The following is a 25,577-nucleotide window of genomic DNA, read 5'->3' as shown; positions in this document are numbered from 1 at the left end:
CCCTCTGCGACGTGCCTGGTGGCCTCAGGCACATGGTACGAAAATGTCTGTTTTCAGGAGATCTGGCAATAAGCTGCTACTGTCAGGAGCTCTGTTTCTGGGATCGAGGACTGAATAAAACACAAAATCAACTGGAAAGTAAACCTTCCAGGTCAAATTCAGGAATTGCTGGAGCTTATCATCCCCTGGTTTGCTCCTTGCTTGGCTCTTTGCATATTTTCAGAGAAAATCATTGCAGATATTCACCATGCTTTGCATAGGCAATATTGAGGAGGTCACATCTGGCACCTACTTTACAGCAATGCAATTGATGGTATGAAAAATGGAGGCTCGGATGGACCAACTGTGATACTCGGGGCTGTGTCTGCGGTGGGTGTTGGCTATGGCTACTAAAGGAGACCGGTCTCTTTGGCTGTCAGTCTAGAAACTTTCATCAGCAACAAATTGACTAGAAAAAAAAAAATACAGCCCCGAACCTGGATATGAAAAAGGGTCATCAGAAACAGAGAGGCACATATGGTTTTTGATCTCACACGCTGTGCAGTCACATTATCCCAGCCCTACGAGACGAAGGCTTTACGCTGTCTGGTGTGCTGCCTCCCCGCCCCCAGCAGAGAGGCAGCTCCGTCGAGGCTACGCGGTGAGCAGCTCTGCCCTCAAGTACTGAACCCAACTCTTCCTTTCTCAATATTTAAGAAAAGATTTTCTCTCTCTTTCAGGCACCTCCCCAGATATCATTGGCTATGGATATATTGGACAGAAAGCGTTATGCTAACAGTATCTAACATAGATCATTGTGGTATTAAAATTAATTACAGAAATGTGGAGACTTTAATGCAAGCATTTTGGTCTTCTAGGCTATTTTTGTGCAATGCTGAATGTGTGATAAAACACCACTTCCCCTAGTAACCCTTTACTTCCCTAGAAACAGTGTAGAAATGAGCAGTTCCTATTGTGTATTGTAATCATATATGGCTGCCACGTACAGCTGCTGCACAACATAGTTTTATTAATAAGGAACCGTGCGCTAATCCAAGCATCATATAAAACACAACAAGCACATAACACAGCGTTCAGTGCAATAATTCCACAGGGCTGATACTAAAAAGGGTGTGAAGGAATAAAAAATGCAGCTCATGCTTATTCGTTGATATACACTAGGATGACTATGCAAAGCAACCTATGGCAGTCTTGGCAGAGCTGCCTTCCGTGAGATCATCTGCTGCGCCAGCTTTGTGCATTTTCGATTCAACAGGCAAGGCAACCGAATTGTAAATAAAATGGCCTATTTTGTTAATTTGGAGAAAGGCAATTCCAGACAACATTTATCCATGATTTGTACACTGTCTGACAGATTAATTTGCTATTGTCCCTGTGATATGATGATTTTTTTAAAAAGCTCTGCTCTTTACCATACACCTATTTCAAAATTCTGTGACTTATGACAAGAAAAGCCCATTTTTCTCTCTGTTTTCAGCTGAAGTTAATGACCTGAATTCCAGTATTGCTTTTACCAAGTTTTAAAAATGTCAGACCCCTCTCTGACTTTCTCTCCTTCCTGCTTAGAGGGAAAAAAAAATCAAACATAGTGAGTTCTGAGAGATGTTTAATTTTGCCTGTGGGTTAATGAGCCTTCAGCATATTGGGAGCACAGCAAAGATACATTTTTTTCTCTTGTTTCTGCAATCGTGAGGCCTACAACATTCCTTTTTTCCTTGTAATCAAAAGCTGAGGTTCTCAGGAGATTTTTCAGTCTCTTGGAGCTTGGGTTTTATGAAAACTGTCAGGCACGATGAGGTTCACGCAACGTAATGAGAATTGGCAACTGGGAGATTCTCCAACCACTACTCCCTCACAATAAGAGGATGCTGATGGCAAAGCACAGTCAAATCTATAGCATTAGTTTCAGGCCACGATATGCAAAGAATGGCAGAGTGAGGCTGGAAAGAGTAAATCTCTTTTTTTTTCTTTTAAAATTCAGAATTCCTATGGCCTCAGGTTTTCTGATGGCTCTGGGTTTATTGTTTACCTAACATAGATTTTTCATTCACCAGGATTTTGCAAATGAATTGGTGGATTTAGTCTAATTTAAATATATTTCCAGCATTTGAATAGTCCCCAAATATTCACAACATGTTCAATCAAAACATTGTCTTGGATAAAAAAAAAAGTCATCATTCCATTGACCAAAGGCTTCTTGGTGATGAAGAAACTTTTCCCAGTATTGTTATTCTAATAATTTTATCTTTGGCATGTGGTCCAGGGCTTGAAATTTGGGCCTGGAAACAATCTCATGTGACTTTGTGGATATAGCATGTTCCACGAACAGACGTTTGCAGTGCCCTTTGTTTGCGTAATATGGATGAATATTGAGTACGCTTACAAATTGACTAGCGGTGTCTTGAAAATGAAGAAAAAAACAAAAACCAAGAAGAGGAATGCATTTGCATGTTCTATAATATTTGCCATGAATAATTTAGTTATCCCTAGTGTCTTCTAGCAGCTTGAAGCTACAGCAGCAACATTCAGGTCTCTGTAATAAGACAGATGAACTAGCTGAAATCTACTTCTCTCTAGACCAAAAGGATGAAATTCAGGCTCTCAGATGGTTCAAATCTCACTTAATGTATTTTACAAATTTTCAGAGACGTTAGTTTATGTTTTATTTCCTATAATGGTGCTTCCTTTCCATCTGACATGTAACTATATATTATATGATATGGTTTATATACTCAGGTATAGCATTTTAAAATGGTTTCAAATGGGGAAATATTTCTTCAAACCATCACTTGAAGCTTTGGAATTTATCTTCAAGGCCCTCTGCACAGCTAGATTTTGATGCAAGATGATGTAGAGAATTTTGGAGCTACATAATAATCTGAAAAATCACTTGCTGGATTAATTTTTCATGCATCTCAGTTCACCTCACCTGCTCTGTATCATCTGTCCTGTGCAAGAAAATTGAGCCAACAGAGGCTCAACAGAGGCTCAATTTCTTCATCCTTCCCCCCAAACGGAGCACTGCCTCTCAGAAATGACACTGACCCACTGTGCAGTGGGAGAGTAGCAGTCAGTATTATATATGTGACAAGATCTGACGTGGTATGATTTTTCCTGCTTTTTGGCAAAGGGCTCATAACACTTGCTTACCACTCTGAAGGGTCCTAATTTGGTATTGGACAACACTACGGATGAAAACTAATTTTAGGCCAGCTTTAGAGGCTTTTATGGTCTTCTCTGAGACTATACGGTAATAATTATCAAAACCAAGGTGTGAACCAGGTAGAAAAATAGAAAGAAACCTTCTCTAACTCATTTCCAGGATGTCCTGAGTGTGATTTCATCACCTACGAAGACTGTGGCATATCAAACTCAGACAATAAAAAGAACATACTACTTTACACCCTGGTGTTCAGTAAAGTTGGCCAAAGGAATACCTGTTTGGACTTTATCACTATTAGTTTTTCAAGGTATTATGGTAGCACCTTGGTGCCTGTCATAAAACTAGGGATATGAAGACGTGTGTAGTGAAGCAACTGTTCCTGCAGGAACAGAGCTGAGTCATGGGCACAGATTTGGTAAAATCAGAAGTCTGAATGGGGACTGCCCGCAGCAAGCATGGCTGAGCTGTACATGAAGTAGCCCCAAGGCTGCAACAGACTATAGTCTGCCTTGAAAATGTGACTGTGCGCTTTCCCTTCTTGCCGGACGACTGCTTCTGCCAGACTTTCTATATGTAGCTGCACCTTTGCATGCATGCAACGCCCCAATGATTCGGCGTATCCTCACCATTTGGTTTATTACTAAAATGTAGCTTTGGTTTCTAGGGTTGGCATAGGCAGCTGATCCTCCACTGAAGAAAAGAAAGCCCAGAGAGGAGGACTGAGAGTGAATTGCCTGAGAAAAGTCCATTCTTTGCATTGCACCTTTTTCTTAATATGCAACGAGAGCAAGAAACGGTGAGGAAAAGGAAGCCATTTCAGAGTGACATCCCCAAACAGGAAAGTGGACGTGGCCCTGAGCATCTACATTCCCAAAGTGGAAACCGTCTTCAGCATGCTGAGCACTCTCTAGGCTCACAGCAGGTTTATTCACACCATTTTGGGTTCTCGTGAAGAGGGACTGCGTGGGCAGGTCACCCACAGTGTCACCCAGCGGTGCGTGCTGCTGGCAATATCACCAGGTGGGCTCCTAGGGGCAGCCCCAGGACGCTCCCCAGGGCAGCTGAGCCTTTTTTATTTTAACATTTCTATTCAGCTTTCCTGTCACCTCATTTCATGGCTAGATGGTCTGCAAGCTGCTATTCCAAACCAGGCCAGCTCCAGCCCGTCTCAGGGCTGGTGCTGGCTGCCTGCGGTTGTTTTTGGCTGCCACGGGCTCCTGTCATACCAGCTCCAGCACCCTTCGCCCTGCTCTGCCTGCCCTTTGGAGATGCCCAGATGTTGAGCGATCCCCGATCCTGCGCTTTTGCTGCCCTGCGTAGGGGTGAGAACAGTGGGTGGCATCGGTATCTCTTGGCCACCCTGGGGTCAGGAGGAACACAGAGAACAAATTTTATTAAAAGAAGGACAGCAATGGAAAGAGAACTTTGTAAGAGCAGAGAGGACTGGTTAGTTGAATTGAAAGAAGCTGACAAAAAAGCCTTTTGTTGTTATTTGTGCCTGCTAGTTTCAATCTTTTCTTGGAACCTCTCCTGAAAAATTTATTTCAAAATATATAGGAACCTCATAGAAAAAATATATTTCATATTATAAGCACTGGAAACATGGCTTTTTTTTAAGGAAATGGTAGACAGTGAAGCTCCTAGTTATGAAGTTTCAGCCATACAGAGAAGTACTGTAAAATGTTTAAGGCCTACCAGTTCTATGCAGGAATATAGAGACCAGCCATAACCTTACCAATGCAGGCTCAGTGCTGGGTTTAGGGCTGCTTTGCATCTTAGGAATGAGGCAAACCAGCTCATATATAAATCCACTACTTAAAGCATCTAATTACTAGATTAAGGGTACCACACTGCGTATGAAGGCTTTTCTTGATAGGGAGCCTGATGCCTAGGTCTTCAGAAAATCTTGTCTAATCTAAATTAAGTCAAAGGCTAGAAAGTCCCACGAGAAGTTATCACAGAGGGCATATTAAAAAGACTTCCATGAGAAAGCAATACACAATGAGCTTTATACAAACATTTCTATTCCCTAGCAGTAGCAAACAAAGCATTACAAGAAATGAAGTGAGCTGATGAAGGCATCAATGATTTTAGTCCCATCGTATTGTTTCAGCATGAATTAGGAATAAGAAAACTCCTAGCAGCTGAGCTATACCCCACCACTCTGACATGTTAGGGCAGGATAGATGGATCCCAGACGGTCTCGTCTCCATAGCTCGTGATACAAAAGCAGCTCACGCTTGCTTGGATCCTGCAGAGAACATCGCTCCCAGGAAGAACCTCACGTTTCTTTAATTTTTTTTTTTTGAGCAACTTTAATTACCACTCTGGGAGACACACAAAAATCTGCTGCCTGCTTTGCTCTCAGTAGTTGGCTTGCCAGCATTAAGTGGAGGGGGGAAGGGGAAGCTCTGAAAATGAGTGAGGCTATTATAGATGACACCACTTCCCAGCATGAGGAGTTAGTGGATGCCAAGAGGAATACAGGTGAAAAACCTTTCCGGGAGAGATGCAACCTTTTACAGGGGTCCATACATAAGCTGTACATACCCATATATGGCTGCTTCCCTGATGCTTTGCTTGTTAAAGTCATCTCTGCTGTACGTGGGAGGTGTGGGTTACACTGAGAAATGCCGAAGTAGCTCTCAAAGTCCTTGCTGCATTTTAAAGGTTAAAACTAGGAACAGTCTGGCATTCTCCGAAAGGCCTTTAAATGGAACAGAGCTGTTTAATCACATGCATTGCAGCATGAGCACCGTCTCTTCTGTATCGTTTTCAGCTGGACTTTGTGAGCTGACAGGCACAGAGTTTGTTTTCAGGGAAGGCCACACTGTGGCTATCTATCTACAGTTTGTGCTCTCTGAGATCAAAAAAAGGGCAGATAATGTTCTGAGACCAGGAATGGTTTCACACAATTTTCAATTTGGTAGCCTGAAAGGCTCCTAAATGTATATTTAGGGATAACGCTAAATAAAGAAGCAGGTGGATGCTCACAGCTTCCCGTGAAATTCCCTCATTGCTGAAGTTAAAGGCTCTATGAAATGTCAAGGTGCTGACCAGGTGTGGTTGCCTTCATTTCAGTGAGTTTTCTAGATGTTTAAGGCACTTGCACGTCAGGCCATTTTTTATTTGAGTGCCTACTTAAGGGTAATAATGTAGTTTTAGTTCCTTGCAACTCTCCCCGGTTTATGATATTAGCTTGTACCGGGCCTCTTAGGCAGGACTCTGTCACAACGAGCACTTCACAGAAGGAATGGGAGTATCCCCTCTTTTTGCATGTCACATGAAGTGCAATTGCATATCTCAGGGTTTTCTCTTCTCGCTATCTCCTTTCACATATTCTTATTTTTCACCGAATCCTGTTTCCTTCCCTAAATTTTTTCCCCTCCCTCTGGATAGGCAGCCTAATAATACCAGTGTTATGTGCCCAGGAAGAATGGCCTTCTCAGTCCTCGCTCGTCATACCCAAACTGGGGGTGTACCCCCCTTGCCAGCAACTACTCCCTTCTTCAGAGTATACATCTGACTCCATTATACAGTCTAATAGTCTGTCAGATTGCTTGGTGTCTCCAATTCCTCACTCTCAGCAGGAGGCTGCTGCCAACTTTTTGACAGAGGGACTCCACCAGATATCTTCTGCCTGAGACGTCTGTGCCTTTAAAATACTCCCAGTAAAAGCTCCACTCTTTCCTTTCCCCTCTTTCTGGAATGGCCGAAGCCGGTCCCGCAGAGCTGACCCAGCAGAGGAAGCAGCAGCATGTCAGCAAACTGGAAGGGTTAGGTGCTGTGTAGGCTGCCCATCAGGAAGAAAGAGCTCTTATCTAACCTTTATGCAGCCCTTCCCCTTGTTCGTCTCAGCTTCACAACAATAAGTTTTAGGGGGTTTTAATGAGCTTGTTTATTTCGAGAGCTAAGTCTCTAGACTTACCTTCTTTCCCGCTGCTAGCCAGCAGTGGGAAGGTTAAAAATGCAGTCAGTTACCAGTGGCAACATACTAGTGTTGTAAATCCTGCCCACACATCTTCAGATCTACTGACATTTGAAACATCTAGGCCTTTTCTGTTAGCTATACCAGTGTAATTATGTTTCGGTATATCTTTTTTTCCTACATGTCATCCTCCAGGAGTGCTCAGACAAGTATATATGAGGGATATATATGGAAGGAGAAAGAAAGAAGGAGGCTGAAGTTACAGAGAAAGAAAGGAAGCCATTGCAAATCATTCACTGGGGGTTTGGAAAGAGCAATATCATATATTAATAGTTGCAATCTAATAGCAGATTATTGATCCCTTTAAATTATTTTAGTATGTCGCCTGTGAGCTGCAGGTCAGGCTGTGCCAGTGAAATCAATTACATTTTATATCAGTACCATATGCTTACCTTGCACAGCAGGCATGGGGAGGTGCTGTACGTCCTTCTTGTCGGCAGTGCCATAGGCTAACAGACCGTATGTAGCCAGACTGGCATATATGCTAAGGCAAACGTATGAAATCTCCATGTGGAGTCCAGTGAATCGTTGCCGCTTCTCATTAGAGTCAGCAGGGACAGGAGACAGCTTTGCTGTTGGTCAGGATTTGACCCGATGCAAAACTGGCTTGAATGAATATGAGAACCCTTTGTTTATAACACACACACACATGATGCAATTTCCAAATGGAGCATGCTTCTAAATGCCAAGAGAATAAGGTTTGTACTATTTGGTTGAGATTTTTCTGCCCTGACCACTGCCTTGCTCAGCGGCTAAGACCACTGTTATTTCTGCAGGACTTTGTGGGAGTCCACCCCAGTACAGGCGACAAAACGGAGCCGCAGGTGATGGGAAGGGTGACCATGACTTCAGCTGGATACATCCAGGGAAGTAGCAAGCCCCCAGCTAGAGTCTTGCTTTGGCAACTCTCTTCTGCACAGCCCCACAGAGGAGCGTGGGGGAAAGGGCCATCCCCTCACGCCCAGCTCTGGCAAGTGACCAAGTAGCCGGTCATTTTGGTTACTTGCTGCTGGCCCCGAGACAGCAAGGAGGGGACTACCTGGAGCACTGGTTCTCCTGGGACAGAGCATCTCGCCCATCATCCTTCATGCAGAGCTGTATCCAAAGATGCATGCGGCATGAAAAGACAGATGGGAGACTGGAGTACCATGCAGTACTTAACATCGGTTTTAAAATTCCCTTTTATTGATTTTTATACAGAAGTAATATAGCTGACATCAGCGCTGTATTATGGGCATCTTAATCACATGTGTCTTCAGATGTGGTATCTTTCTAAAATATTATCAGTGTTAAAAGAAAATGGGGCACTAGAGAGAACAAACTAATAAAAGCTTATGATTATGAAGAAATCACTAGCAGTTTACACCCTTGTCCACTCCTGTGTGGAGGGCTATTTATGGGACGGGCATGCTCTGGGCTGAGTACAGGTGGCAGTAACCAGTGGGACTAATCACATGAGTAAACACCACAGCGATGAACAAAGAGTTGGCAGCATTAAGTACCCAGTTCCTCTCTGCTCAGATAAACCAATTTATTATGTGATCAAGGCCTGTGCTTTGGTCTTTGCAAATGTGAATTATTTATAACACCATGCTGAATTTCAGCCACATACACTGAATTCTTTCAACAGATTTAATGAAGTCTGAGAAATTATCCTTTGTAATATGTCTTCATGTTAGTGGGCCCTTATAGATTGCTTCTTCCATAGATGCAGAGTATAGATTTTTAATCTGGTAATGGACTGTCCACTGCCTTCAGCCACTATTCTTGTTTTTGACAGTAATGGGGCCATTGTTACAAATTCAGCACAATTTGTCCACAGTTTGTTGCTTACATAGAAGGGGCATATCACAGGCAGACATTCCTTCCTCATATGCAAAACAGTATTTCCAGTGAGGTAGACAAACATACTCCAGCCCTTACGAACATACAAACATTATGGTACTTGATAGATGAAGAAATATCTCCAGTATAATTTTGCAGTATCTGATTTGTTAGAGTGTATACTGTGCTGCTTAAGGCAAATGATATACACAGACGATGAAAACTGGCTGTTAATTTGCATATACCATTCTTGGTAATATTTTAAGAATTACTATGTAATTGACCAAGCTGACAAATATTTTTGATGCTAAACCACGCTTCAGTTTTATCTCAACAAGCAAGGAGATGTTTGGCTAGCTACTGCAGACATCTCTATTGACTTTAAAAGGGAACTTGTCTGCTAATTTTGGTCTTTGAAATTGCACAGAAGTTAGATCACCAAACCAGCCTAAAATAGATGGGGCCGATACCCTTATGACAAGAAATTGTTATTGCACTGTTTTGCGGGTTATGTTTCAAATACTCAGCTGGACTAGCAGGAGGTGGACAGATCCATGAAAGGAGCTCAGAGGAACTGTGGAAATTTAGATCCTCCCTGAGTCTCGACATATCATTTACTGCCTGATATTACTGGGCTTGGTTAGGAAAAGTGCTGACACGGGTAGCCTTTCTTACAAGCAGAAGGAAAAGGATGTTCCTTCTGTGGGACTAATCGCCAGCCCCGCTCCTCATCGCCAGCCCCGTCTCTCACAAGTGGGGCGGCTGGTCCCCGCCGAACAGCAGTCCTTCCTCCCCTCGTCCCTCAGCAACCGGCAACACGCTCACCAAAATAAGAAGGCAGCCTAAGGCTGCACTATCATTGCTTAGAGAAATGTTTCCTTTCTAGCTCAAGGTTTGCCTGGGGCTAGACAAAATTTACGAACTCAACACTTGGACACATAAGGTGCCACCTTTTTTTTCCTCTAGGTCCTACTGTGTTCGTTCTTTGCTTTTCAGACATTCAGTCATACCTGCATTATCCCTTAAAGCAATGATGATTTTTGAAAAAACCCACACTTTTAACTCAGTCAGTAGTTTAATTGACAAGAATATACATACTTTACCACCTTCAGAAAGCAGGCATGAATATATGAGGATTAAATGAAGTTTCGAATAGGCAGTGGTTTTATTATTCTCATCTTTTTAATACGTTTCTCAGTTGTGACCAGTGATTTTGTTTCACAGTAGGAAGTCATATCGCAGCAGCAAAATAATAGGACGGGAAATGAATAACTGCCTTTTTCCCATGATATCTTATGAGCCTCTAATTTCACCTCTCTTTTATCACCTACCTTCTACTGGGTCTTCTGGTTAGTTTACCTTAATGGTAAACATTCAGTCATTTTAGAGCAGCAGTGGAGCTTGTACCATACAAATGTACCTTTGTTATGCAGTGTACTCCCTTGATTTATATTCTTGATTTAATTTCAACAGGTACCGATATTAGCTAGCATTTCCATCATTTAGAAGATAAAATTTGGGACAGGGCAATGCCTTGTTGTTTTCTCTTATTAAAACTGAAATTTATGGGTGTTATTTGGTTGATTATAACTTTTGACTTCAGGGTCAAAGCATAAAAACTTAGTCCAGTTTAGGCAAAGCCATCTTAGTAAAAACATTATAAAATATGTATCCCATAAATCCCCCATGAAATGAACCAAATATCAAGGGTTGTTACTCTCATTAACTTCTTGCTGTCTTGATTTTCTCCCAGTAACTTAAAAGAACATTAAAATGTGTGCATGGCTGATCTCCCATATAAAAATATCTAACTGATGGTCTTATCTTGTTTTTTCTAGATCCTGTGCATTTGTTTTAGTAGGGGTCTTTCATATAGGTCCGTATGTTGGGTGAATGCTGCAGTTAGGAGCACATGTATTTAAGCCCCACAGAGTATTAAATTTAAAAGTTCTAAGTATAGACCTTCATAGTTATGTGAAGCATTTATAGGGCAATGTATACCCTTATATACCCTATTTAGCATTTGCCTAGCCCTACTGCCTTTACAAATATGGTTTTCGTCCTTCTTTGTCTTTCACTTCTTGAGTTTATTCCCACATGTTTCCTGATTTACAGTGTTTCACGCTCTGCTCCTTTGTGTTGGTCTGTAAGGACAGACCTGAGCGGTCCCGTGAAAGCGAAGGATCCCAGAGCATCCATGCAAACCAGCTGAGGGAGGGGACTGTAGTGCATAGCTCATAATTAAAAAGTGTGCTCAGAGTGTTAACAATATCAACAACTGGTATTTCTTTCTAAAAAAAAAAAAAAAAGGAAAAATTTGAATTATACTGCCACTTCTGTTGTTTAGACTATAAACTGCTCTGAGTGCCTGGACTATCTTTCACATTATGCTTATGTAGGCTCTCAGAAATCAGTTAACTTGCACAGGTAGGGACAGATTTGCAAAAGTATCCAGTTAATTCGGACACACGTATGCATTGAAACCCTGGCTTTCAGTAGGAGTTCTAGTTGTTCTGTAAAGTCATCCTTACAGAACTGGGCATTTAAAAATTGGGCTCAGGACAAATGTGAAAAAGATGACCCTATGAAGTTTGCCGTGCTGTTCCAGGTGCGGTGGGATCTGTAGGTATTACGGTGGCTTGGGGAATAAGCATCGCCTCACCTCTTCCAGTAGGTAATTCAATACAGGCTTAATTTGGTGTGTACCGGTCAATTTTTGCCTATTCATATCAGAGGCACAGCTCATTTCTATATTACAGGGCATTCTCAGATCCCTTCGTCCTTGTCCTTTTGTTCACAGTTAGCAAAACTCCCAGTTACTGTATGATAGTATTGTGTTACTTCTGACAAAAACTAGCTCCTGTAGTCCCATTTTGGATGACTTTTTACCTGAAACTTCCCTATCGGTTTTGTTCTCATTAGCTGAACCTATGGGTAGGTATCTCCAAAGTAATTAGAAATTGATTCTGTTTGATTGGGTAGTTGTGTTGGATATTTTGCCCTTTGTTTGATAAGGCACAGGGAGCCTTATCACACATTTTTATCAACCATTAGCCATCAGGCTTTCATAATACTTCAAGTTAGCATACTGGGAACTATTTGTCTGTGCACAAATTTAATGAAGCAAAAGAGGAAATGCAGCCCAAGACCTTGAAGCTGACAGAGCTCTCCTGAACAAGAACTTATTTTTGTGCTTGGCATCTCAGACACACAATTTTCCACCTGGAATCCTGGCTAAAAAGGTACTTTAGAAAACCATGCATTGAAATCTGCTATGTGGGGTTCTGCGGCTCCACTAAAAAGGTTTAGAGGTGTGCAAATTGAAAAGGATTAAAAAGTCCCTGCCTTCTTTCAGAAGTCTCCCCCAGCGGCAAGTATCCCCGGCGGAGCCGCAGCGTGTAAGGAGCACACCGATACCAGGACCGGCACACGCAGGCGGGCACACACCAGCAGACACTGGTGCGATGCCAGAGGAAGACCAGCCACAGCTCTGGTCCCCAGAAGCAGCCTTCCAAGCAGGTTTCACCCGTTTTAGGCCACACTTACACGTTTAGTGACAAGCTAAGTTTAAGTAGTCCTGCCTTCTCCTCCCTCTCACTCCCAAACGCTGCTGAATTACGTCCACGCTAGTGCCATATCCTCCACTGAGCTAGCAGAGCTGTTGGTATGGGCACATAGTGACCCCAGCTGAGGTTAAAAACTGCCACTCAAAACCATTTTCCTTTCTGGCAAGAGCATTTCCCTGCTCCAGCTCTCCACACAGTTGCATGAAGTCTTGTGCCAGCTCAACAGGGAGGTGTGGGAGGGAAGTGGTGGGTGAAGGACTGGGGCCCTCCAGCAGTAACCCCGTGGAAGGAAGGAAGGCTGGAAACCCCGTGAAGCTGATGTGCCTGCAGTGCTGCTGCAGCTTTCCACGCTAGTTGAATGGGAGTTTCCACTTTCCTCCTTATTTTGTTCTCTGGAGGTGCTAAACAGTGAGCAAGCACTCTGTCATTTTGGCTATTGTAATGCTGAAGAATCTGGGCACTCTAGTCTTTGATAAATAATGAGTATACTTACGTAAGTATACTTATAATAACTGACAGAGAAGAGAGAGTTGCTGCTACTTCGGCCCAGATCGTTCCTATATGCTACCTGCTGGGTTCATCATTAGATCTAACGTCCTTCTCTGAAATAGCTGAAAGAGAGGCTAAGTATGACAGATTTATTCTGAGCCTCCCACCAAGACGCTAATTCCAGTTTCAGCAGCTATTTGTTCCCTTGCCTTTAGCCTGTTTCTTCCCGGATTTGCCATTCCCCTCCCTTCCCGCGACATGGGGCTCCGCACCGCGGGGACGGAGAGGCGGCAGCCTTTGGGAAGGAGTGTAGCTGACTCCAGAACAGCACAGCTGGGTGTGCTTTGCACCTTCTCTGGCCTGCTAAGCATGTAATTTGCACCCTCTGAGAAGTGGATTCTCCTCGACTCCTACTCCCGCATACTCAGCGAGACTTGCTGACACGTAATGTATGGCTGCTCGAGTGGGGACCACAGGGCTCGGCTGACTCAGAGCTGTCAGCTCCCTGCCAAGGGGCAAAAGGAGAGGTGCGAGTTACAGAAGGTAGAATTCAAAACTATGCCGCTCACGATAAATAGCAAGCTGAGCCTGCCAAAAGGCAAGCAGATGGATGCAGTGCCCTTTGGTTGTCTCCAGCTACAAAAGTAATTCTTTTTCCTTGACTCATGCCTAGCAATGGTACAATTGTTTTTGGACCACCACCAGGACATCACTGATATAATGATCGAGTCTGTGGTACAACCGCTGGCAACTACTTGTGGCAGCAGTATGTAGCAGTGTGTTTAGACCCATTACTTCTTATTTTTAGATGTTTTCACAGCTCAACTTAAAATTTTCTTATTGCCTAGTAAGATAGAGCATGAGTCTGTCTGAGTGCCCAACCTGAGATACATTAAAGGACTCTGAATTTCAATAAGCACCAAAAAGCTTCTCTGTCAAAGATAACCACGTGAGAAGTCAGTGGGACACTCCAAATGCACGTTTTTTCAGTACTTTTGTCCAGGCACCTGGGTATATTTCATAGACATTGCTGCCCACGGTTGCATACTTTGCGAACATTTACTTTTTTTGGTGCATTATTCAAGGAGTAGACTGGTATGAAGCTCATCAATATTGATGTGATGACGATTGTGCATTATTGTTGTGTATTGATTGTATTAATACGTGTTGGCTGAGAGACACTGTTGGAAGGGCTAAGGGCGAGATCCCAGCACTTAATTTAGCTGAGGTCAGGGGTCTAATTCTTAGGCAGAGTGGTATGTGAGTACAGTGCTGAGGCTTTCCATATAGCCAACAGGGAGAAACATTTCCCTCTAAAAGACAGGGACCAGTCTAAGTTTTTCCATTATTCTAGGCAGGTATATAACTGCTGCCATCTCTCCCATCCTCCTGTACTCACCTCCGTGTGGGCTGCTGCTTACATCCTTACCTCCCCGTGAACTTTGCTGTCTTACAAGTCGCTGGTGCCACTTCTCTGCTTCTGTGGTCTCTCCTGAAGGTGATTTTACTCTAGAACAAGCCATTAGGAGATGCTACGTATTATGGTGACTTTTATCCTTTGCTGGAACTTATTTACCTGACAGATGACCACAGAAAATTTTCCTGTCCTTTTAAGATCTAGAGCAAATAGGAGACACTGCAAGAGGCTCTGGTGCTGATTTCCAGGACACTTGGGCAGGATTTTAAAGCTCTGTTTTCCCCTCTTCCCCTTGACACCAGCAACTGTGACATATGCTCAGCATTTGACATGGCCGCAGCTGAGCAGCTCCCCATTTAGATCTGGGCTGCATCTGCCTCCAGAGGCACAGGTGGAATCCAAGCCATCTGTCTAATGCTAAATGCAGAGACAGCCCAGGGATTGTGCCCTTATATGACTTCTTCTTTTATTTCCTTTAAATAAATAGATTAACCATTCTTGATCTTCTTACAAGTTTGAAAACAATGGAGGGTTGGAAACTGCAGCTGGGAAAATGTTTTGGGGCGATCCTAAGTACAATAAAGTCATTGACATACTGGAGCAAGTCCAGTGGGGAACAACTAGGGACTGGAGCACATGATATAAGAGGAAAGACTGCGAGAGCAGCTGGGTTTGCTCAGCCTGGAGCAAACCCAGCCTTAATTGGATGTTATAGAGAAGATGGAGCCAGTCTTTCCACCTACAAGTTGCAACTGGTTAGATATTAGAAAAAAGCTTATGACAATCAGGATAGTCAAACACTGGAAACAGAGAGGTTGGGGAACCTCCATCACTGGACATCTTCAAAGCTCCAAGGGCCCCGAGCATCCTGATCTAACTGCAAGCTTGGCCCTGCTTTCAGTGAGGTGTTGGAGCAGATGACCTGCAGAGCTCTTTTGCAAACTAAATTATTCTATGATTCCGTCATAATTTAGCACATGGCATGAAAGCAGGAAACTAGCAGCTGCATGCTAGAGGACAGCATCAGCAGTGGGCAGCAGAAGCGATATACAATTTATATCATATGATCATCACGGCATGAACTATTTCCCTGCTCTTTCACCAGGTGTGTTACTAGACCAGAGCTATCATACCAGATCAGTGCTGCAGTGCTTCTTGTAATGCATTGCTTGGCTATGCCTTGCAGTCATTCCTTTTCTCCAAGGAGTGAGATGAATATTGGCAATGTGGTGACTACTCTGGCGTTATTTACACCAGGCAGGCAATACCCCGTCACTTAACAACTTCAGTTGTGTTCATATCTTGCTATGCGTGTCTGTACTCTTCTGCAGTGACTATGGATACACCAGCCTCAAAGACAACTGGGCAGTTCTTCAACTTTCAGCATTTAAAAGCTTGTGAAAGTATTAAGGCAAATGAATGTGTTACTTGCATTTCAACATTCTTACCCGATGCGTTAGTATCATTTTTTATCTGTGCAGTTCCATGATGACCATCAATTCTCTGCCAGTGGCAGGAACATCCTTCTGACTCTGATGTTTGGAGCAGAGAAGATCCACCAAAGACCTCACATACCCGAGGAGCTAATGGCACCCTCTCCTGCCTGAGGCCACAAACCCAAGCCTGTACCCATATCAGCCAGTGTCCTTGACCTGTATTCCTTCTGCAGATATCCTTGTCCCAGGATGCTGTGAGCTTGCAGAGTCACTTAACATTTTATCTTAATTTAAGAGATATTTGGCTGGAGTTGACGCTATCTACCTCACGACCTCTCAAAGCTCATTCTAGCCCTATTTTCCAGAGTTACACAGAACAAAACATAAACCAAAAATACTAGCTCAGCCAAGCTAATGTTTAAGGGTTAGGTTTAAGCGTTCACATACGGGAAGGCCATGAAATGATGGAGTCAGAGGCCATGAAGAGGGAACTTTGGACATGCTAGGAGGACAACGCATGTAATCTGTTAATTATAAATGCAGGAAATCTGTACTGACTCTATAAGTGTTCAGACACTTGGAGAACTACCTGTGATGCAGGGAACATTGAAATCCTCACTGAAAAAAAAATCTTGTGCTGTCAAGCTGGCATATGTAATTTTATTGTGCAACAAGACAATGACAAACAAGTTCAAAACCCTAGACCTGGAAGTCTAATAAAACACAAGAACTGATACAGTATCAGACAGTATAAAAAATGATAAAAAAGACAAACATGAAAGGGGCATGGCTTCATATAGGGATGAGTCATAAGGCTTCATAAGGGACTCTGGAGTGGTTTCTGCCAGTTTCCTCAGGTACCTCAGTGGGCAACACCGTAAACCCTGCCACTGCTTCTGGCCAGCTGGTTCAAGAGCTCTTCTGCTGGACGGGAGACAAGCAACAAGGAAGAAACTCACCCCGTTGGCTGTATTTAGCGACATGAGTCAGGCTGTGCTTCTCTGGAAGCACCTCTCTTTCACCCTGTTCGTTGCAAGGAGGTAGGAAGGTGGCTTTGGCCCGTGGCCATGCCATGAGGGTGGTGACATCTGGCTGGGCAAACGGCTGTGCGAGCATGGTGGGGTCCACCAGTACAGCTTTCAAGATGACTCAGAGGCTACAGCGTAGGTGCGCAGTAGATGTCGCAGCTTCCGCCCAGCAGGGTTTTCCTTCCCACGGTCCCCCCATGTCATTTTGGTCCCTGAGCCCGTGGGTGTAGGCTCGGGCTGTGGAGGTGGGGGAGCTGCCATGGCGCTGTCCCCGGGCAGAGCGCTGCCACCGAGTCACCAACCGCCGCGCAGAGCGACCGTCAATCCACCAGGCAATAAACTGAGTAATATTTGATATGATAAACTGAAGGCAAAAGCCAACACAAATAACACATGGCTGTACCTGGTGCTGCCGGATCTCCTTACCCTTTAAATCCACCAGAAAACCTCCATGGGTGTGGTAGTCAGGACCAGGCTTTCAGGCACCCCTTAGGTGATGGTGGGACTGGGTGGTGCCACCACTGGCACTGCAAAGCCTTTGCTTTTAACCTTTTGTTCTTGAAAATGCTGCTGCTCGTCTTTTAGGTGCTTATGGGATGCAAACAAAGGTTGATGGTTAACCTCAGCTGTCTTGTGCTCATGGTAGTAACCGCCAGTGACGTTTATCGAGGGTTTGGCTCTCAAGCACGGGGAGCACTGAAGTGTGACAGGAAGTGAGGAGAAAATGTGTGCAAAAACAGGAAAAGGAGGGGAAACTGGGCGTGAATTTAAGAGGCAGGGGCTGCACTGGACGAGGCTGAAGGCCAGACTGAGCCTCAGGGTGGAAGAGGTGAGGTGGCACGTGATCTCCGGTGAGATGCAGAGGGTAAATAGAGGCAGCAGTCAGGCTGTCCTGTCCCTTCATCGGCAGTGCACTTCTCCCTGCCATGAGGGTGCGGCACAGGTTTGCGAGGATATGGGGTTGGGAATCTTTATCTTCATCCTGTGAAATTGTTTGAGGTTTCAGAGCAGGAAAGCAGCCAGCTGGAGATGGAGGAAAGAGCCAGCTCCAAAGTGACTGGAAACTCCTAGCTTGGGTACAGGAGTAGCCCTCCTCTGTAGCCTGGTACTTGGAAAAAATGAAGAATTCAACAGTTTCTCAGAAAAAAGAGTTTGCTGGAAAATGTTGTCCTTGCATAGGATCAGCAGTAGTCAAAGAAAGGCCTTTCCTCTGCTCCTTCTCATTGCAGGGACTTGCAGAGGACAATCCTTACACTCACACCTTCTTCCCAGAGACATGTTTGCTCTCTAGCTACAGCTTGGGCAGGACTCTGGGGCTCTGCACGTCTGCACGTGGCCTCTGAGGAAGGCCACGAGCATCCGCAAAGGTAGGGAACCACCAACCTTGCCCCACGCATCAGCTGCAGTCACAGAGCGATGATCCTCCTAAACCCAGCATACAGGGTTGAATCCCAGGGTTGAATGGAAGGAATTCCAGGGAAATCAATAAGCTTTAATTTCCCAGAAGCCGTTCATGTAAAAACTAAGGCAGACGACGCTAAAAGCTTTTCAGCGCAGAGAATGATGAATGCAATCCGTTGTTGTTGCTGCTGCTGCTGTTACTATTATTACTATTAATAAAGAATCGCTCTTTCTTCCCAATAATTGCCTTTGAAATGTTTCCCCGGTGGAAGCTGGATCAACTGGATATTAGACTGGATATTAGGATATTAGACTGGATATTAGACTGGATATTAGGAAATTTTCCTTCACTGAAAGGGTTATCAAGCATTGGAACAGGCTGCCCAGGGAAGTGGTTGAGTCCCCATCCCTGGAGGTATTTAAAAGACGTTTGGATGAGGTGCTTAGGGACATGGTGTAGTGGTGGTCTTGGTAGTGTTAGGGTTACGGTTGGACTCGATGATCTTAAAGGTCTTTTCCAACCTATACGATTCTGTGATTCTGTGAACTGCTTTACCAGAGAGGGGATTTTTCTGACCCCCTGCGCTGTGGCGCGTCAGGGCAGCGTCAGACATGGAGCCCCTGCCCTGCCGACCGGCAGCCGGGGGGGAACGGCTCCCCAGGCACCCAGCTCCTAGGGCTGCGCTCACCAGCACTGCTCCCGCGCACGGGAGGGAGCACCTCCAGCCTGCGGCAGAGGACAAGAGTGTAACCAGCCCTATAGACGAGGATTTACGTAGTCCAGGATTTTGAAATGAGTAACGCAGCAGGCACACCCTCCCAAGCCTCAGTCCTGTGGGAGGAAAAAAACAAAGTGCCCCAACACATGTGGGGCTGTCCTTGGGAAAGGGATGGATTTCCTCTTGCTGCAGACTTCCTACTGCAGTTGTGGAGTTGTGCAAAGGGAGGCACCGCACGGCCCGGCAAGAGGCAGCAGAACAAAACTGCCCTGTGTCTCGGGCACATTGCTGTCGGGTCATTCTCACCACCCACTTGTCTATCTGCTAGGAAAAGCTGCACCGAAAGCAAAAACACTGATTTCCTGCAAATGCAGTCGTGCTGGCATCGTGCTTTGCCGGAGGCATTGCTTGTGGGGCAGGAGGCACGCGTGGGGGACAGGAGGCGCGCGGGCACCCAGCTGGGACGAGAGGGACGTCCCCTCCTGAGCAGCCTGCGGGACATGCCGTAGCCGCCCCGCTTGGCACCCTTCAGCCTTACTTAGATCCCTACAATTCGGTCTGAGGCCTGCTCTGGCTTACGCCACTTGTTCGTGATGCCAGCAAAACCTGGAGCACCAGGGTTTCAGCTCTGATTGCACTCGCTGAGCCCTCGCTGAGCCCTTTCGCACTGGGAAGCCCGAAGACGGATGCGGCGGAGGGGCTCGCACCAGCGTCCCATGCCAAACGGGCACTCAGCAGCGCGTGATGGGACTCGGACCCCGGGGTGTTCGTATGCATCCATGGATACTGCTTACACCAAGAAAGACACTCATAGGCACTCTCTTCCCAAGGTGCAAGGTCAATTTGAATGCTTTGAGACATTGACCTTTTATGAGACAGAAAAAAAAAAGTAACAGCTTTGATAGCATTTAAAGCTGATGTCCAGCTAGCAGTACACATCCCAGCAGAGCTTACTTGAAGATGGAAAACGACTGCATTTTAATTTCATTTTTATGTAAAGGGCGCTAAAACTACAGTTTTTTAAAGCAATCCTTCGCTCAGTGTTCACTGCTTTCATGCTCAATGTTTACGTTCTTTCATATCCCAGTTGGTTTTGTATCAATTGTAGTATAACCTCACTCAGGCAGGGACACATGAGGTGCTTTGGTCCTTCCACCACTTTGCTCAGTGAGTACCTTCAGAGCGTTTGCCGAAGCTTGCACTGCATTTTAGCCAGTTTCAGCTCAATCACAGAATCCTACTTTGTCAAATAAAACCGTTGAGAGAAGTCTGGGACAGCTCAGCCTTTTGTTTTCATACAATACAATGTGGAAGTATATGCACCTTCCCTTACCAAAAAAAAAAAAAAAAAAAAAAAAAAAAAAAGGAGCAGGAAGGCAAAAGAGATGTTTAAAATATTTTCCCGAACTGCACAATGATGAGCGCTTCCGGGTTTAGTGCAATCTCTTTCTCTGGCCAAACATGGTAAGGAAGTGACTCTGTTCCCCACAGCACACACTTGCAAATAGCTCCTTTCAGCAGCCGGAGGAAGCGAGAGACGGCTGCTCGTCTTTACTGTCGCTGCTTGAGTTCAGAGAAAGCCGGCAATCTGCAGAGACGCCCTATTTGTATCAAATAAAGGAGGAAGTGATTAAAAACGACTTGTTCGAAAGATACGTCCAAATCACTGAATTGTTCTTCATTTACCCTGAATATCAAAATAAAAATGCGGTCAAGTTTAGAATTTCCATAAAAAGGAGCCCAGAGCAAGAAAAGGGGCCTCGCCAGCCCTCCCTAGCCCAGAGCGGGGACCCGAACGCCTGGGGCCAGTGGCAGCCCCTCGCTGCCTCCTAGGCTTTCCCTCATCTTGCAGCTCCCGATCACAGGAACGGGGCACTTAAAATTGGCACAGAGCCACATCTGTCCCCATTTCTCACCTGGGGCTCAGCAGCTGCTCTGACCCTGTACGCTAAGGCTGCCCCGTCTACCCGAAAGCAGCATTTCACCAGCCTCACCAGGGCACCCTATCGCTCCGGCGTGCACCGCGGTGTTTCGCACGGAGACCTGGGAGCGGTGTGGGCAGGAGGAGAAGGAGGGTGGCTCATTGCTGGGGCTTTTCCCCTCCTCCTGCCTGCGGCTCCTGCTGCCCCGCCGTGTCCCCGGCAGCGCAGGCAGCAGGGTGCTGCCCACGGCTGCCTTCCCCACGCTCAGCCCCACGCCTCTGAATTTGGCCGCCTGAACGGCTAACTTCGACGGTGTTAATCTGCGAACTGGCTCCTCCCCCCCTTTGTGAAATAAATGAATGGTGTGTATTTTCACCGCACGGCGTGAAAAGGTTCGCATTCGCTCATTTTCACCGGGCTCGCTCGACTTCTGGTGAAACCTGCCCCGAGTAGAGCGAGGGCTTTGGAGCCGCAGCGGTTCCCAGCCACAGGGGAGAGGATCGGCCCGGCTCTTGGCGTGGCTGCAAGCACGCCCAGGCACCCAGCGAGGTGATGCTGAGCTGGCGAAGGCAACCGGGCAGTCCTACACCTCGTAGTGACCTACGTTAAAATCTCGACTCGCTTAAATAAATGCCAGCTGCCTCTGAAGGAGGCAAAGCTTCAGCTCTGGGGCAGAAGATTTCCTTGGCTGTAAGCGTGTTAAGTTAAAGCCCTCTCTGCATCGAGTCACCGAAGGCGCGATCTTTTACCAGTAACAGAGGAGAGGTCTGTAAAGGCGGGGGGGAGAGAAAATGTTAGGAGCAGTAGACTTTGTTTTGCTTGACAAAGCACTGTCTGAGGCAGCACAACGTGCAGATCGTAAAGAACTAAAAGAGAAAAAGGCTGGCGGGGGAAACCCGTGACCGCTTGACAGGGGGAAGGCTGAGGTCCGCTGATTCGGACCCCGTGTTTCAGCCGGGCTCCGCTCGGAGCCTCCCCGCCTGTCAGGGAAGAGCACCAGGGAATGTTTCTGAGAGATAGGGAGAGATAGCTTTAGGGACAACGGAAGGAATACCCACAAAAGTCAACTCCCTATTTTTATCCCATATTCAGAGCTGCCAAACTTCATATGCAACTATAAATCTATTGCTTTCTAACCATAAAACTGCCTTTTTGTGTTTTAATAGGAAATGATCTGAGAATTTCACTGAATGGTATTTTTAGATAATTTAAGAAAAGACTGTTGATTGTAGACCTTCATAAGTGGTTTAGTAAATAAATATAAAACTGAACAAAAGGATGACTTGATGTTTTCAGTGGCAATTTGGCGGCAATTTTCGCAGATACAATAGTGCCGCATGCGAAATGTATTTCTTTTCATATCATGGCTGGCACGAATCAGATATCCTACTGTCTTTTTTTTGCTGCAAATTCATCTCAGAAAATTTGCATTTTGAGTGCTAGTAATGCAATATCAGAAGAACTCATTGACTAATGCTCTTTGCTCCCATTAATAACAGCTTCTGGAGGTAGTTCCTCATAACTGAATAATGTATTGATTCCTATACCAGATTCCTGCCCCAAGTTTTTTAAAGGTAATTTATGACTGTAATATCCTGTGAAGATTAGCTGTTTCAAAATTCTCACACTTACAGTTTACAAAACCAATTTATTTCCAAGTCTGACAAAGAGAGCGAGAAACAGAGGACGATGGAAGAAGTTTCAATAAATATTTACTATACAACAATTTCTAAGGTGTTATTAAAGTACATGACTTTCCTTTTAAGCCATACTCAGTAGCAGCACAATAGCAGAATAATCATTTTACCAAAGTTAAACTTTTTAAAGATATTTATTCAATACTTTTTCTCTAGTTTTTTGTTCTCATTATTTGCATATTATTTACTGTTGTCATTAATGCATATGAGAATGCATTATTCTTATTATTCTTAATATTTTTTATATTGAGTAGAGATAGCTTGGCTTCAGTCGTTTTAGAGTGCACCAGAAAACAAGCAGAAATCATATTTATACCTCAAAAGTTCTCATTTCAGTCTTCTGACTTTTAATTTAAGAGAGTTAAAACAATAAAGCTTCCTACATCAGCCTTGCCCTAGATTACAAGAAGAGGTCTTGCCGTCATTATTACTTCTGTGAAAAGCAAAAAACTGTGTTTTTAAACCCTGCAGAATATTGTACTGAACACCTGTTTTCTATGCTTTCTGTGAATAAGTTCATGGGCCTTGAGCGTTGCTGAAATTGTAATTGCAAGCATTTATGTAAGGAAGTGAGTGGGTTTCGCACAGGAATTAGAGTGGGGAGCAGGTGAGCGTGTCAAGGGGAGCCAGGATGAGCGAGGTTATCAGTGGCATTCTTCAAGGACGTGTTTGAAAACCAGCGCGATCCAATTCTTTCATTATTGACCTTGGTACAAGAACTTGGCCTAAGCTTAAGATATTTGTCAGTAATATGAAGTGGCACAGGGTCGCTAATGCTGAAGAGGACAGGAGCATCGTTCAGGGAGGACTGGAGGACCCTGTGAATTAGAGCAACAGGAACAGGGTGAATTACAGAAGCACAAAGGGCAAAGCCACGGGCATGGACTCACAAGAAGCAGGGTCCCTGTGTCAGAGGGAGCGGGGAAGATGGGGGAATGTGGATCTGTGGCTGAAGATCTGAGAACCACCAGCATGATACTGCTGGGATTCAATCTCTAGGGACTGTGAGGAGCAGGAGTGCATGGCTGGTGTAGTCCCAGGCGGTCCTTTTCCAATCCTACATTGCGGTACTTCCATGATGCATCAATCCAAGCATGTTCAGCAGAAAAAAGGAAGCTTTAGTACGACTATAGAAGGCATACATATGAATACCTGGGGAATATTAGAGTTGCTTTATATTTAAAAAAAAATAATTTGAACTGAAATAGGAGCAGAGAAAAGCTACCAAGGTGATACGGCAACTGAGAGTAACCAATGCAATGAGATTACTGGATCTTGGCTTATTTAGTTTAGCAAAAAGAAATTTAGGAAAGAATAGGATTACTTCTCCTAAATACATTACTTGGAGAGTGCATACTAAAGAGCAAGAAGCATGACTGAAATTAGAGGATAAGGATAGTGATACAGGCAGTCTGTCCTGGATTTAGAAACTAAACTTGTGAAACATCACCTGCCAGCTTCCTCCTTAAAAAGTAAGCAGTTTTGGGAAGATGTGTGAGGGGATTTCTACCCTTGCCTTTAGCCTGAGAGGCTGGCCAGAGTTAGAGATGAGACGTTGGGTGGGCGCTGCTGACAGCTACTTTGGCATGCCTTGCTGATTTGCTCAAGGTTAAGCTAATGACCTGAATTAGGGCCATAAACCGATTTTCCCCATCGGATTAGGAGGAACTACTGGGAGAGGGAAAATGCAAACTTTGCACAAATAGAGGGGAGAAGTCTCTATTGGCACTTTATAAACTCACTGCTAACAAACACAGGCACCCAGAATGGTAATGCTTACACTTGATTTCTCATTTCTCTGTAAATCCATAGGACTGGCCCTTGTATTTTAATTAGGATGCTGAAAAGGCTTTTGTGGCTTGCGGGAAAGGAAATGACCCATGGATCGAGCTGGATTACACCTCTCCTGCCCGTTACCTGTGACTATGGGGTGGTGGTGGACTCAGCCTCGGACAACACTGAGCTCCGGGCGCCTGGTCCTTCGGAAGGGTTACCGCGCCGCGGCTGGGACACGTTATGCTTGGGTTTTGTGGAAGCAGCAGCTGGGGATCCGGCGCGTTGCCCCAGGGTGAGCGGGCTGAGGGTGCGCTAGGCTCGGTGCAGCCTCGGTGATCCAGCCTGCCTGCTTCTCTGTAAGTAATTAAATTATTCAAATAGAGGGCAGTCCCATAACAGACGATGACTTATACTTTCTAGCGCTCTTGGGGTTTTCTCAAAGGTATCACACAAGAACTGAACTGGCCCCGTCCTGCGTAGCTTATGAGATAAGATGAGCTCACACGTGGTGATTGCCAACTTATGTGCAATGAAACGCACTAGAAGGAGAAGCACTCAAGCCGTGAGCCCTTTTCAGGGCATCTACACTTCAGACACCGACTGGAGAGAGAGGTTTGATAATCCGTCTCAACAGACTGGGAAAGAACTACATTTTTTTTGCTGTAAACACAAAGGAATGGTGAGAGTCATTGCCAACTTGAAGAGCTAGTGATTATAGAACTGAGCTGCAAACCAGCGTACCTTAGGAGGTGAGACCTGAACTATTGCTCTGGATCACCCTCTTAACCAGCTCATTCACCAAGTTACTTGCTCTTTCTTCACCTCCCTCTTCTTTCAGGAGTTCAAAATCAGTTCAGTGTGTTTCTGGACAGGAGATTTCATAAAGAAAAAAAAAGACCTTAAAAGATAGTTCATTCCTCAGTGAGGTGTGTCCTGTCTTACATATGTCTAGCTGAATAGCTAGGTGGCTGAAAGATATTATTAGGAATAATTGCTGGTGATGAGCAATTGCAGACTACCTTTTAAAATGTACCCTTGTGTGGAAGCGGTACTGGCTACAAAAAAATATGGAAAAAATAATGCTTCATAGATATTTTTAATGAATGTACTAAGCACTACAGTACAATACATACCTATGTAATAAAAATAGT

The 25,577-nt window shown here is 44.8% G+C and overlaps 1 long non-coding RNA gene across 3 annotated transcripts; it reads left to right on the top strand.

Annotated features, from left to right (window-relative positions):
- The first annotated feature begins 51 nt into the window (after window positions 1–51).
- Window positions 52–25,546, top strand: LOC142419396 (uncharacterized). 3 transcript variants are annotated; one of them, XR_012778545.1, is made up of 3 exons: window positions 52–640; window positions 3,828–4,183; window positions 24,463–25,546. It is a non-coding gene; the product is annotated as an uncharacterized LOC142419396 (long non-coding RNA). The 3 variants fall into 3 exon arrangements; XR_012778543.1 differs by having other exon boundaries at window positions 3,828–4,485; XR_012778544.1 differs by lacking the exon at window positions 24,463–25,546 and adding an exon at window positions 15,929–18,534.
- Window positions 25,547–25,577: the final 31 nt, after the last annotated feature.

This window comes from Mycteria americana, chromosome 1 (assembly GCF_035582795.1).
Source record: "Mycteria americana isolate JAX WOST 10 ecotype Jacksonville Zoo and Gardens chromosome 1, USCA_MyAme_1.0, whole genome shotgun sequence".
NCBI classification, from domain to species: Eukaryota; Metazoa; Chordata; class Aves; order Ciconiiformes; family Ciconiidae; genus Mycteria; species Mycteria americana.
The sequence above is the reverse complement of the archived record's forward strand: the minus strand, read 5'-3'. Positions and strand labels throughout refer to the sequence as shown.